Below are 13,717 nucleotides of genomic sequence, written 5' to 3' on the forward strand. Positions count from 1 at the left end.
CAAAATTACACCGTGTTTGTGTTTTCGTTTCCTGTCCAACTCATCGTGAAAGTCTGCATGAGGCTACAGTGGTTGGTCGGAATGTGCTGATGTTGTTTGCACGAGTGGAAAACCTAAAGTTGCAAAAATGAAGTAGATACATACATATGTATATACTAAAGAGGTCAGTATATGAACATTTGTTGAATGTTTGAAAAAAAAAAAGTTAATTAATTAATTAATTAAATCACCATGCACTCTTTACCAAATGTGAAAATCATTCCAAGTGTTAAAGTTAAATTTGTAATAATATCTGTTTTCACAACTCCAGTTTATCACTTGCAAATATACTTTAGCACCTGTGTACGCAGCAGGCCTTTATTATTTGTGTGACATAATATGAGCTGATACAACCAATTGTTTTATTGCTAGAAAATCTTTAAAAAATCCACTGTCAAATATATATTTACATCAGTTTCCAGTTTCTCCAATATGAGTATTTGCTATTGTCAAAAAAAAAAGCATTTTGCATTAATCAATTTTGGCTTAGGTCTACACACTTTTTACAACTTTTCAACACTTTACAGAGTAAACAATGAACTAAGAATGTAATGTGGACATTATTTACCAGCCTGAGAATCTGCATTTTAGTGCACGTACATGAGTATGTTAATGCATGCATGTAGGTATAAGTGTTTGTTAAAATGACTCTCCAGAAATTCCTCATTTAACCCCTTTTTTTGATCCAAAAATTCCTCAGACAAAGATAGAGGTAAGACCAAAAGTACAGGCACACAGGCCTTGGAAGTGCAACTTCAAATACTAGTCGGCCAGTTGAACTGCGAAAACTCCAGAGAGCATGTTTTTTTTCCAGCATCTTATTTGTCTTTGCCAAAACTTCACAACTTCACAACACACTTCAGTGTCTTCACCAGCTCGGTCAGTGTCCTTTGTTCAACTGCAATCCGTGCAGATTGTTCCAAGTCTGACTGTGCTACCCTTAGCAGCTTATGGAGAAGCCTGAGATCTGATAATGAGAGCCACTTTAACTCAAAGCTGGTTGTCCATGTGATGTCGCTTGATGCTACATAATGTTACACATCTAATTCAGAGTTGACTGATTGGGATCGATGTTGGCTACATTCACATGATAACATAGGCTGACTTCCTGTTAACAGTGTTATGAATTTGTTGGAAGGCAGGCTTGTATAGCTGCAGAGCAATGTGCTAATGTGGAAGTAGTTTTTTTGATGTAGGTTTTTGTTTGTTTGTTTGTTTTGTGTTTTTATTCAATTGTGCGTCTAAGTGACTGCTTTCACTGGGCTGCGTCACACCTTATGTACTGTAGCTGGGCACAAGCAAACATCTTGGGCCTCAGCCAAAACAGTGATATGATGGTCAGCCTGGAAAAGACATTCACTGCGGTGCCAATTTAAGGATTAGAGAAAAGACTAGTCTGCCCCTCCTTCACCATCAGACAATGTAGAGTTTTGAATGGGAGACATTTGGACCTCAGATGAGAGACCAGTGGCAATGTAATTACAAGTGCTACCTTCAGTGACGTGACACCATGGACTTATCTGCAGGAACAACGCACATGGCACACCCCAAATGACTGACAAAGACTTATAGGGACAGTCAACATTTGGGTTTAGATGATGGATTCAAGTCTAATGAAGTGGCTCACTGAGACTGAGAAATCTTTTTAGTATTTAGCCTACTCACAGTCAAACTTTGTTGCACAGAGCTTAAGAAGCACATTTCACTCACTGCATAGTTTATCAACACTACAAACTGCAGCCTCCAAATGGCAGAATCAACGCCCCCACAAAATTAAAACCTGCATGAAGGAAGTATTTATTCCAGGTCTGTTGTATTAGACGGGATTAGTTTAAGCAAGCAAATACCGTATAAATTGGCAGCTATGAATATATGTTATTTGTGTGTCAAGTAGAAAGAAGATTCACCAAGCTGCAAATGAAAAGGTGTAAATTTAAATGTTGAGAGTTTTTATTTCCTGTCATCATTATGTATGATTTAATTTCAGTATCTTACTCCTGCATACAACAACACTTGCAATACATATTTCAATTCAAAGTAATTGTTGTCATGATGCAGACACATGTTAATGCTGTGGGGATGTGGACTGTCTCTATGTCATGTTGACTATCCTTTGTTTGACCTTTTAATACCCACTTAAGAAGCTAGGCTGGTATGATTAATGATCTCTCCTTATGTGCAATTTTAATTTACTACACGCAGATCAGAACAGGGGCAGTATTATTTTTTTGGTCACTCCTTAAGCTTTAATAGAAGAAGATGATGTACTCATGAGGTGGTTTTCATTGCTTTTTACTGGAACATAGTGTTTGTTGTCTTGCCTGCATGTCCTACATAATGATGTGAAAACACTTTAAACTAGAGACCAAATTAACCTTACTATATCCTCATCTCAAGCTTCACAGATAGTGTACATTCATTTTGTGAATTTTGAGAAAGCCCAGTCACTTGTACACACAAGTGCAACTGTGTCACAACACTATTGCATTTCTGTGGTCAAGTATGATGTTGTGTTGGAGCACACCTCATGATTATCCCTGGGGTTATTGAAGAGAAGTTGTTCACTTCTTATCATAGGCCCACATGGGGCGGTGATGTCAGTTCTCTATAAACTATGTGCATCTTATTTCTATTACTATGTGAACATTTGTTTGGCCTTACTTCAGAAAACGTGACCTTGAACCTGCGAGTATCTTTTATGTAAGTAAGCATTCATCAGCATGTGCATGTTATGATGTCTTCTGAGTTTTGTTTTTGTTTTGTTCTTTTCACATTTACTTTGCACAGTCATGTTTCACCCAATATCCTAATGGACTTCAGGAGAAAATTATAGTACTAATCACAATGGTAAGTTAGGTCAAAATTAAAAAGATTAGTGTGGTTAATGAATGCTGATTAAGTAGACACAAAGAACACATTCAGAGCTTCTATTAATTCAAAATGTAAGAAGCTTCCAAAATTAAAATCTCTTTTTGTACTCACAAATGTATGCTTTGAGGATTCAAGCCTGTATCATGATTAGATATATTTCAGAATTGCACCCAAATAACATTAAATGGTGGCATGGTCATCAGCAATTTTTTTGCCTGAATACAGACTATCCAATATTAAATATATTGTTGTTTACTGTTCTCCTAGACAACCTCCAACTGAAATGGGCCAAAATGTATTCAGCAACGTAATCTCTCGTTATTTGCCTAAATTTGGAGAAAATATCATCCCAGTTTATAATGTTCCAAAGTGCTCATTAAAGGGCAGAAATTGAACAATTCTTTTGCATGAAATGAAAGGAAATAGCCTTCATTCCTCCCACTGCATGCATCTATTTATAGCTTTATCATCTGCTCTCTGATGACAGTGGCTCAGGCCTTGCGTTGCTCATTGCCTCGGGCCTATCAACCAAACATTAATCTCCAGTTTTTTTGTTGTCTTCCATCTTGCTGAAATATCTACAATTCTGTCAGCGGGTCCCTCAGCGGGTCATCTGTGACAAAAACCGCAGTGATTAAAAGCATTAGGACTTTAGGGTCATAGTGTAAACCCTATTGCACCTGTACTACGTTAGACGACTACTTATTATTATTTGTTTCATTGTTAGCAAAGATCTATTACTTTTTAGAAAATTAGCTTCAGTGACTTCCCTTCAGATATAATTATTTCTCTGTCAACTGTAACCACAGCCTTGTTCATTATGGTCTTTAACATGTTTTTCCCTTGTTTACTCACTTCTTATTGGATAAACAGTTTAGAGTCAGGCCCTGTGCTGTATCTTGCAATGCAGAAGCTCTCCATATGTAATAACTGCAAACATGAGGTTATTGTTATACTGAGGTCCCATTTTTTTATGAAAGGAAGTATATTCTCTACTGTGCAGTGCATTAATACATTTATTAATAAAAAATTACTACAAATCTTCATCCTCCTGCTACAGTTGATTTCCATTTTTAGGCATAACTGAACCATCAGCAACATGTGTTTTGATGCTTCCTCCACTGCAGCAGTGACAATTCCTCAGTCAACGTAATGTTCTCAGGAAATCACCCAAACGTTGTCGGTATGTGATATGGACTTTGTTCCTTTTTACACTGAATTACCACGTCTGTTTTGTTGCATTAAAAGCCATGCTTCTGGCTAATAAAACCTCTGATGACAATTCATAGTCTAGTGGCATGGAGCCATGACAGAGATTCAAGATGGAGATGCCAAGTCTGTGGCAATCACTTTGTGTCAATTTATTTATTTATTTCTATCTTTTCCATTCGCTTTAGTAGGATGAACTCTGAATCATGAAAATCTAATCACCCACATCTAAATAAATATGTGTTCTTGAGTGTCAAGACTAAGAGTTTTAGCCTAAAAAAGGCCTGGTTGTTGAATGTCATCTACCAAACACCCTTTTGCTGCAGTGTTTACCATCTTATTAAAGCTTGATGTCATTAATGTCCACATTTGTCTGGAAATCACGGCCTTGCCACAGTGTGCTAATGTGGCTCCAGAGAATTCTTTATTCAAATCAGCTAACGAGACAGCTGGGCCCAGCAGTTGTTTATCTTTATCTTGACATTGATTGCTTACTGACAACCGTTTGTAAAGACTGTCCAACTTCAAGCCTCCATTTCATTCTTTGGGGGCAAAGGTCAGTTACTGTAGTATTCATTCTATAATTATCATTTCACACGCAACAGAATTAGGCCTGTAAATTCCATTTTACTTGACTGTAATTGGAGAAGAGGCACTAGAAGCATTTTACATTGCCCATTATCTTTTATCGGACCCATGTACCATGCTTTTTTTTGGAGGCCAGACGTTTTTTGTTTGTTTGTTTTGTTTTTGCTTTGCCCACACTGATATATTGTGGCTGCTTAAACCCTGAGCTGATAGAGTTAAAGTCTGTTTTAAGGCTGCAGTCTTATTGTGTTCAAAGGTCGCATCATACTAACATGACATAAATATCCTTATTGGTCCTGGGAGATGTCTTGTGTTCACTGGACTGATTAAATCCCACGAGGGGAAAAAAAAACAAAGCAATTGTCCACCTCATATGCATGATTTCACACCTGCAATTGATAGTTTTGCATTAGGCTTCAGTTTCTCTATGCTTGACGCAACAAATCACCTAGTTTGCGTAGCAGACACAAAGACAAATGGCCTTAGTCACTGAAATTACATGTTCCGTCACTCCCTACGTGCATTTACAGGAGTATCCTGTGTGTCATAGCTGTTGATGAGGCAGAAAAATCCAAAGCTGTCTGGTAATATTCCAGTCCATACACCTCAAGTCTGTGGATACACTGGATACATCGATGTAATAGAAACATCTTATGTTTGTTGCATAGAATTGGATTAAAAACCGTTGATTGCTTTATTATATGAAGCAAAGTCTTTATCACATTTATGTATCTTCAACATTTTCAGAGAACAAATATGTCTGTACTCACAGGAACGAAGAGGTACTGTACTTTGCATCATGTTTTTACAATTTTAAGAGAGAGCCTTTTAATGGGGAGGCAAAAAACAAAAAAACACTCAAAACAGTTCTGTAGTCTTAATTTTTCTTTCAAAAGCTTCTTTTCTTCTTCTTTTGTGTTAGGGTTAGGGTTTGTTTTTTGACCTGTTCTCTCTGTTCTCTCTGTCGGCTTTCACAGTTTGGCTCCAACATGCTGGCTGTCATGTACAACCACACCTATGTCAACATGTGTGATATGCACATAAAGGAGATGTTCACCTGTGACACATTGTTTCCAAAGAAGAACATATAGACAATGTAGGAGATGCTAAAATTAGCACAGAAATGAACAGATATTCATGCATTCTGGCATGATTTGGTCAAAAGCTTGTATATTAAATTCTAATCATGGTTTTCATTACCAGAACTGCTTTGGATTCATGTTTGGAATTTTTCCTGATATTTTTTGCTCCTGATATGTGCGTATTACTGATTTGGCATCTTTCTGTTTGTAATTTAAAGGGCAGCAGCTTTTTCTTGCTCTATATGCACATAAATACTAAATTAAAGACTCTTTTCTTTCCTCCCTGCATTCTCCCATCTGTATCCCATCATATGTCCTGCTCTCTCCATCTGTGCAGTTCTGCCCACAGAGTCAACAGCTCTTCGCGCAGCAAGAGGCTGAAAGGTGGCAAACTATTCAGCTATCCCTTGCCATTTCAGTCTGGTGATCCAATATTTTTTCTCAGGCACTATATTGGTAGCACCTGGACTGTGTCCCACGTCTGCTGCTCCTCACCTTGACTTTCTCCGAGTTCCTGGGTTCCTCTGCTTTCCTTTCATGCAAACTGCACTAAAATAATTGTCACATGCTCTGTTCCACTGTTTTGTTTACAGCCACAAAGCAGCACCATGTTGCTGTGGCATCTTTTCAAAACATGGCCTCCAGGATCCAAAGCAAAGTTGAAGCATGATCGCACAGGTTTGTTGTATTAGGATATGTTTTAAGGGCTGAGGTTTGTTAAAGAAAAACAGAAAAAATTTAAAAATATACTGTTATTTAAAATGTTTACATTCCAGCTAACAATCACACCAGGCTGAAACACGCTGTGTGGAGGAAAAAAAAAACCCATACAGGCAAAGAAATTCAAGGATGTGTGCATATGAGGTTGAATGGGCTCAAGTAAAACAACCATAACCGTAACCATGGCAACTGGCGAACTTAAGCTAATTCATACTCTCAAACAGTGGGTCTCTAACAACAAACATCCTCCCTATAAATATGCAAACCAGGCCTATCTTCTCCTGTGGTTGGGCAGCAGGACAGTGACAGACCACCCACCAATGGAGGAGATTCTCCTATGCTAATGGATGAGTATTCAAAATCAAGAGCAGTCTTATTCCGAAACAAGTTAAATCGCAACCCATGTCTTGTCCGTTTGAGTGATAAGTGATGACATGAGTTTGTGACTCCACTGAGAATCCTTGTCAGGATGTCTGGATTTACGAATCCCTGGTGTGCCATTGTCTGTAACCTATGTGACTTGTTTACTGTGCATTTCCGTGCATTCAGTCGACGGGATCCCCCACCCAAAATCTGTTCTTTTGACTAAACATTAAAGGTTATTAATGATTTGTAGTATTTCTTTGTCTCTGTCATGCCAGGTCTCATACATGTTTATTAAGTATGGAGGGGCTTTAAAAAAAAAAAATGTCTGCAAAAACTTTTCTCACTCCTTTACACAGTGTGTATCTCATTTTTTTTACAACCAGAAAGATCGGTGTTGCTAAATCTGCATTGCCATTATAAGCCATAACAGGTGAAATATTCGCTGTTTATTTCAATCACAATCTCATTCATTGCTCTTTTGTCCTTTTACACACCAAGAGCTATGATCTTGAGAAGTAGAAATCAACACCAATGGTAATTCGTTTTTTGGAAAGGGTTTCTATCACATTTCTCTTACTGTAGTTAAGAAGAGGAAGCACCGCTCCTTTAGAGGTACATTGTCTTTTAAACGCAGCAACATCTGAAGATTTTTGCGTAACTGGTTAATAAACAGCTTTCATGCAAACGCTGAATATGTAGCAATAGAGAGGTTTTTCAATAACTGTTTGAAAGTGTTCTTGAACCACATCTGCAGCATAAACCACTTTTAAACTGTCAAAGTGTGGCTAAATATTCTAAGAACTAAGTAAACAAAAGTGTATATATAGCAAAGTAGTCATCACACTCACACACACCCACTCATCCAAACTTTGGTGGGAGTACCATTCAGTTTCTTCACTATGACACTACGCAACACATGCCTGACCAATTATTGGATGTGTATGTGTGTGAGTGAATACCTGGATTGTTGAAATTTGTAGCTTAAGCTTTTCATTAGCTAGCTCACAAGTGGTCAAAAGGCGTGGCGGGGACAAATGTCAGACACAACGTGACTCTCTAATTACCAGCTACCAGGGACATAAATACAGTAGCTTTTTTTTTATGTATTTATTTTTTTTACTGATTGCATGCGAACCTCTGTTTACTCTTTTGCATGCATATTTCCATTGTGAGTGTGCCATATATCGATAGGTGTCTCCTGGTGTTTGCATTTTTCTGTTTGCATGAATTTTCCCATCTGGCATTTCAGGCTCACAGTTGCAAGGTGCAGGGGTTGGTTCATATCCATAGCTGAGCTGGCAGCAAAGGGAGGCGTGTTAAAAAGGTTCTGGCATGTGAAGAGTCATCGGGCTCTCTTCCTCCACTCCTTCACCTTCCTCCTGTAAAACTGCAAAGACTGTTTTCTTGCTTTTTGTCTGTGGTTTTTTCAGAGGGGCCTGTACGTGAAGTTGTGTAATGCTGTATGTAAAGATTTATATGCAAGGGGCACCTCTCTTCAAAAATAAGCCATCTTTCTTTTCAACACATGCAGGCTGAGGTCCCTGACAGGTGCAGCCCTCTGGCGATTGGGTCTTGACAGGTAATTACCCCCAGGTGTTGTGTGTGCGTGTGTATATATATATATATATATATATATATATATATATATATATGAATACACAAACACATGCCAACAATGACGGCAGATCTGGAGGGGCAGTTAGGGCTAATCCAGACATGTTAGTGTTGGTGTCACCTTCAGGACTGCTGTTTTGATTCAGCACAGACACTTGCTTTTTAACCCAGTCTATCCTTCAGTAATTGTCCAAGGCAGCAGCAGGGAAGTACATTCTACAGTTGGTCAATGTCTTTTTCCTTCTTCTAACAATGGACTGATATGCCTGACTGTTTTTGAGGGCCTTGGAGAAAAGGAAGGCAATCAACCTGCAGGGGTGTTTTTTATGAAGGATTTGAAAGAGCAACAAGAGAAGGAACGTGCAATGTTGGGAAAGATAAAATCATGCTAACATGTTTTTTATTTTTTGCATGCACCAACATCACTAGGAAAGAGGCGTTTAGAGTGATGTTTTTTTTTTTTGTGGAATTGAAATCCAGGAGTGCAGTCCTTGAAAGTGATGGAAGACTCAAGTGCTCATGCAATCCCCTTGTTCATCATTTTTAAGGTAATAAAGGAAATTGAAGAACACAAGTCTCAGAGTGGGGGGCAATTGAACAATGAAGTTATAGCTTAGAACAGTTCTGCGATGGCTGCTGGCCTCAGCAGACAGAGAAATGGCCCACAAATGCACAGCTGTTTCTAATCGGTAACTCAGCACCGATGGCTGACCTACATTTTGGTGCTTGCATGTCTTTGAACCCGTGGCCCCACCAGACTCAGCCATGGGGGAAGGTAGAGGGAATAAGGGAGAAAAACAAGAGGGAGGAGAGGCTGAAGTCAAGAGGGGTAAAAGAAACAACAATGAGAAAAAAGATGGGCAAAAGAAAGTTTTTTTTTTTCTTTCTGTTTTTATGCTATAATGCATTCTGCAGGTATTGGTCCAACAGGTTTTCATGGTGTGCATGCATGTTTAATGACATAGTGCATCAGGCAGCTGAGCTGTGTGTGTGTTTGCAAATGTTTCCACAGCCCCACAGTGCAGCTGTGCACACCTAAAAAAAAAAAGGCAAAAAGAGAAGTCATAAAAACCTCCTGACTGTCAATTTTCTGCTCCTCTGGATGGACTTGTTACACTTGGAAAATCCTCATTTTTCTAAAAAAGTTTTCTCCTGTCAGCACCCTGCTGCCTATCAAACTTTAATAAAGTCCTGCTGTCTGCGTGTGCGTGAGTGCTCTCTTTCATTAAGCCCGGAGTGCATCTAAACTAGCATTCCTTGCATGCAGAGGAGGGGTATATTTGAGTGCCAGGGGTCCCCTGGTAATGGCTCATGGCAAAGATCCCTATCCAGTCCCACTCCCAAACAGGCCGCTTCCCTGGGTCATGAGGACAGAGAGCAAGAGCATGGGTGGGGGATGTTGTATGGGAGAAAGAGAAAGTGCAAAAGGAGGGGTTGGGGCCTTTGGAGCAAAAAATGCTCCGAAAACAAAAAACGGTTAACTTTAACATTTACATAAAACTCTGCTTTGGAGTAAGGAAGGAACTGGAAGTGGGTCACTGTGTCTCAGGACTACAAAAAAACAGAAGAAAAAAATAGAGAGCACCAATGTGGGGGAGAAAGGAAAACTGAGGGAGAGTCAGTGGAAGGACTTCGGCCAGCCAAGAGCATGCTGATACACTTTTTTTTTACACAGTTTTACAGAGTGTTAGCAAGAGGGCCACTTCCATCTTGTGACACTGACAATCCAAAGAGGCTGTCTGTGTGACACCTGCTTTTGGTTGTGACACAGTTTCACTTTGTTTGTGTACAGTTTCAATCACTCTCCTTCTACAGATTGCATAGCCAGAGTTTATGACCACTTTTCCTCACCAAACATCATGCATCACGCAACAGGCTAGGGAATTAAAAACATTTTTTCTCCTCATGCATGTTTATACACTGCTATATTGTGTCACATATCAAACTGTGGCAACACTTGAATTGTGCTCTGTTAAAAACTTATTGAACTCAAATAAGACATACAAGTGGGAAACATGCATTTGTAGAAATGTGCTGGGAACAAACCTTTTTGCCTGTGCTAGAGTTTTCCTCTTATAATTGGCTTGCAGCAGCTCAGTGCACTGCATATGAGTGCTCTTGTGCTTCTCTGTTCCTCTCTGGGCCCTGATGGTCCTCAGGATTCCTCTTGTGTTTGTGCCAGGCTGAGACAAAGGCCTTATGTCAGCAGCAGTAGTGCCAAACACTAAAGATAGCCATCAAGGTCCTGTGGAGAGAGTAGATTCAACAGGGCAGTAAACTGCACTAATAGTCATATGTAGTTCTCTCAGTTCCCTCTCCTCACTGTTTACCCTTCTTCAAAGCAAACTTATCCAATTTATTATCAACTCCAGTTTTGTCTGATCCATAGAAAGCTTCCAATTTTAAGGGGGAAAGTTGATTTGGATGCGTGCCCATATACGGGGTTTCATCTCCCTCCTCTTTAATGGCTTCAAATTTTGCTTTGCTCAGCCAGATAAACCACTGTTGGTTATGACTCGAAGCGAGAGCATCATAAATAAACTGGAGTGAAAGGATAGCAGTGAACAGCAGATGAAATCACATGGGACGAGTTTAGCTCCTATTTATTATACTAGGGAGTCACTAACATTATAGCATGCTACACATGCATGTTCCCACATTGCTTTCAAACTACCAGACAGTTATTACTCATTACTGCTGACCATTTGTTATAATTTTCTCTTAAAGTATTTTTGTCTGTAATTTTGAATAGTTTCACAGGGACCAGCCTGACTTCTGTGTCTGTGGCACATGAGAAAAATTACTTGGATATGCTTAAGCTTATTTGAGACTCAGGATGTAATTCTTTTTAAACTGCAAGTAAACAAGAACATGAAAATATAAGTCACAGGATTACGATATACAACATGTTTGTGCTCTTTGCTACTCTGATGTGTAGCTATGGATTTAAGACTGCAAGGTGAGGTAATATCATGTTTTGGCTGTTTCACTCAACAGCATGATAATGATGTTTGATATGTATGCATGTGTGTGTGTGTGTGTGTGTGTGTGTGTGTGTGTGTGTGCGTGTGCGTGTGTGTTGTGTGCATGCATTTTGTGTATGTCATGGTCTCTACTATCTTCATTAGCCTAACTGCAGTTGACTTGCCTCTACTTGTCATGAACCTCTGTTTGGCCTGTGGTTCCAGACGATGAGTGTTTTTGTGTCTGTGTGTACATGTGTGTGTCTGTGTTGAGTGAAGGGGAGGGAAGGCTGTCAGTTTAATCCACTGTCAAAGAGAAAAACAGGAGAGCAGAACAGCCTGTCAGTCACGTGTGCTCTATCTCGGCATGCAACAGTTACAGGCCAATACTTTATGAATCCCCAAACTGCGTTCATGTGGAGAGAATTCATTCATTAATAAAAGCATACTGGGAGGAAAAAGGAAAGTCTTAAAAGGCAGCTATTTGTCTCTGTGAGAGTGTCGCACCAAAGGTTGAGCCTAAAAGCAGATCTTTGCTGTAAGGAAGTGAGTAAGGAAGTATCTCTCTCCAAGAGCTGGTGACTCACATTAAATCAACTGTCGTTTGGGACTAAATGCCACACAATGATTTGTCCCACCTCAGCAAAAAAAAATAACGCTGATGTTGACTCACGTTGAGCAAGATGATGATGCTTAATGAGATGATAAGGTGGGGATGGATTTATTAGCAAAAGAGGTTGTTTAGCCCGTGTATTAACATACATACCCAACATAATGAGTTTCTGTCTATTTGGCTTGCATGCATCATCCTTTTGACAGCTGGGCTCTATTAGCACAGTGACAGCTGATTTACAGTGCTGATGATAGCACAGTACAGTTAGACTTCAAACAAAGAGGCCTAAGACACTGATCCGGTGATTTGGTCTGTTTTAACAAGTGACAGCTGGCAGCAGATCTTCTAGGGGCCATGCATTAAGGCCACATGCTGGACTTCAGGTATCACAGATGGTCAATGATTTATACATTAATGATGATCAAAGATAAAGTTAGGTTAAAACTCATTTAGCGATTGATAAATAATAATTCGGCACTCAACAAAACTCTTATCTCATTCATCAGGACTGTGGGGGTGTGGTTATATCCTACAAGCATCTCCATGGCAACATCAGCAACACACCCAAACAAAACTGTACTCCCTGTTTACTACATAGGATGACTTCACTATTTTACTTGAACGTTCATACTCTCTGGGTAAAATCTATAGTGAAACTAACATTAGGTGAGCAAGTGATTTAAATTATAGCTTTTTTTTGTTCTAATACTAATTCTTCTTCTGATTCTATCATTACAATCCTGACCACTTCAAACGAGTAAGAGCTGCATACAAAAACAAATAATGTTGTATTCCAGATTAAGAACTCTGTATTTTGGGGCTTTCAATGTGTTCAGTATGGCAAATAAAATTAGAAGATGCTGCGTAAGAATTAGCTGACAGTGAAATTTTTGGTGGGTTTCTAATAAACATTCACTGGGTTTCATGTGGAGATCTCTGGTTCATCTTCTCAACACTTAAACAACCTTTGCATGTTTCAGTCAATTATAGTGCAAAGTAGGGCCTTAAGGGGGCCTTTGGGAAACATGCACAAATTATTATCAGACATTTACAGAAAAAACAAACAAACATCATGTGCAAACAAAAAGCTGAGTTCCCTCTCTTTTTTTTCTTTTTTTTGCTTTGGAAAAGTGTTGGTAATAATTGCAAAGTATGAGGAATTTTTCTTTCCCCTTCAGGGACCCACTGTCCACAGTACTGTCATTTACAGTGGCATTTTTAAATGTCACATGTCCAAAAGGCACAGGATGTGACTTGACAAAATGTGGTAAACGAAGGCAGATGTGATGCATGTTTTAATTTCAGCACCAGACCACCAGCACCAATTTGGATTTTCCAAGAATTGGCAAATTATCAAGCTTTGGATTTGCTTTGATGACTTTCGACTGGGCTTTTAGAGAGAAAGGAGAAGTTTGAAGTTGTACTTTTATTTTGTCCTTATCTGCTTTCCAAAGTGACATCATTGTCAGCATGTTTAACTGTCATTTGATGGACATGTTTTGTAAAAACACAGGAATCATTCCTTGCTGTCATATAAGGGGCTTCAGTTATGACAAATATGTTGAAGCATGAAGCATGAAGTTTTGCTGGCCTGGGATGTATCTAATCTTTCACACAACAACTTGTGTTTTGTCACCACCCGTGTCACACAG

Source organism: Echeneis naucrates, chromosome 1, assembly GCF_900963305.1.
Source record: "Echeneis naucrates chromosome 1, fEcheNa1.1, whole genome shotgun sequence".
NCBI classification, from domain to species: Eukaryota; Metazoa; Chordata; class Actinopteri; order Carangiformes; family Echeneidae; genus Echeneis; species Echeneis naucrates.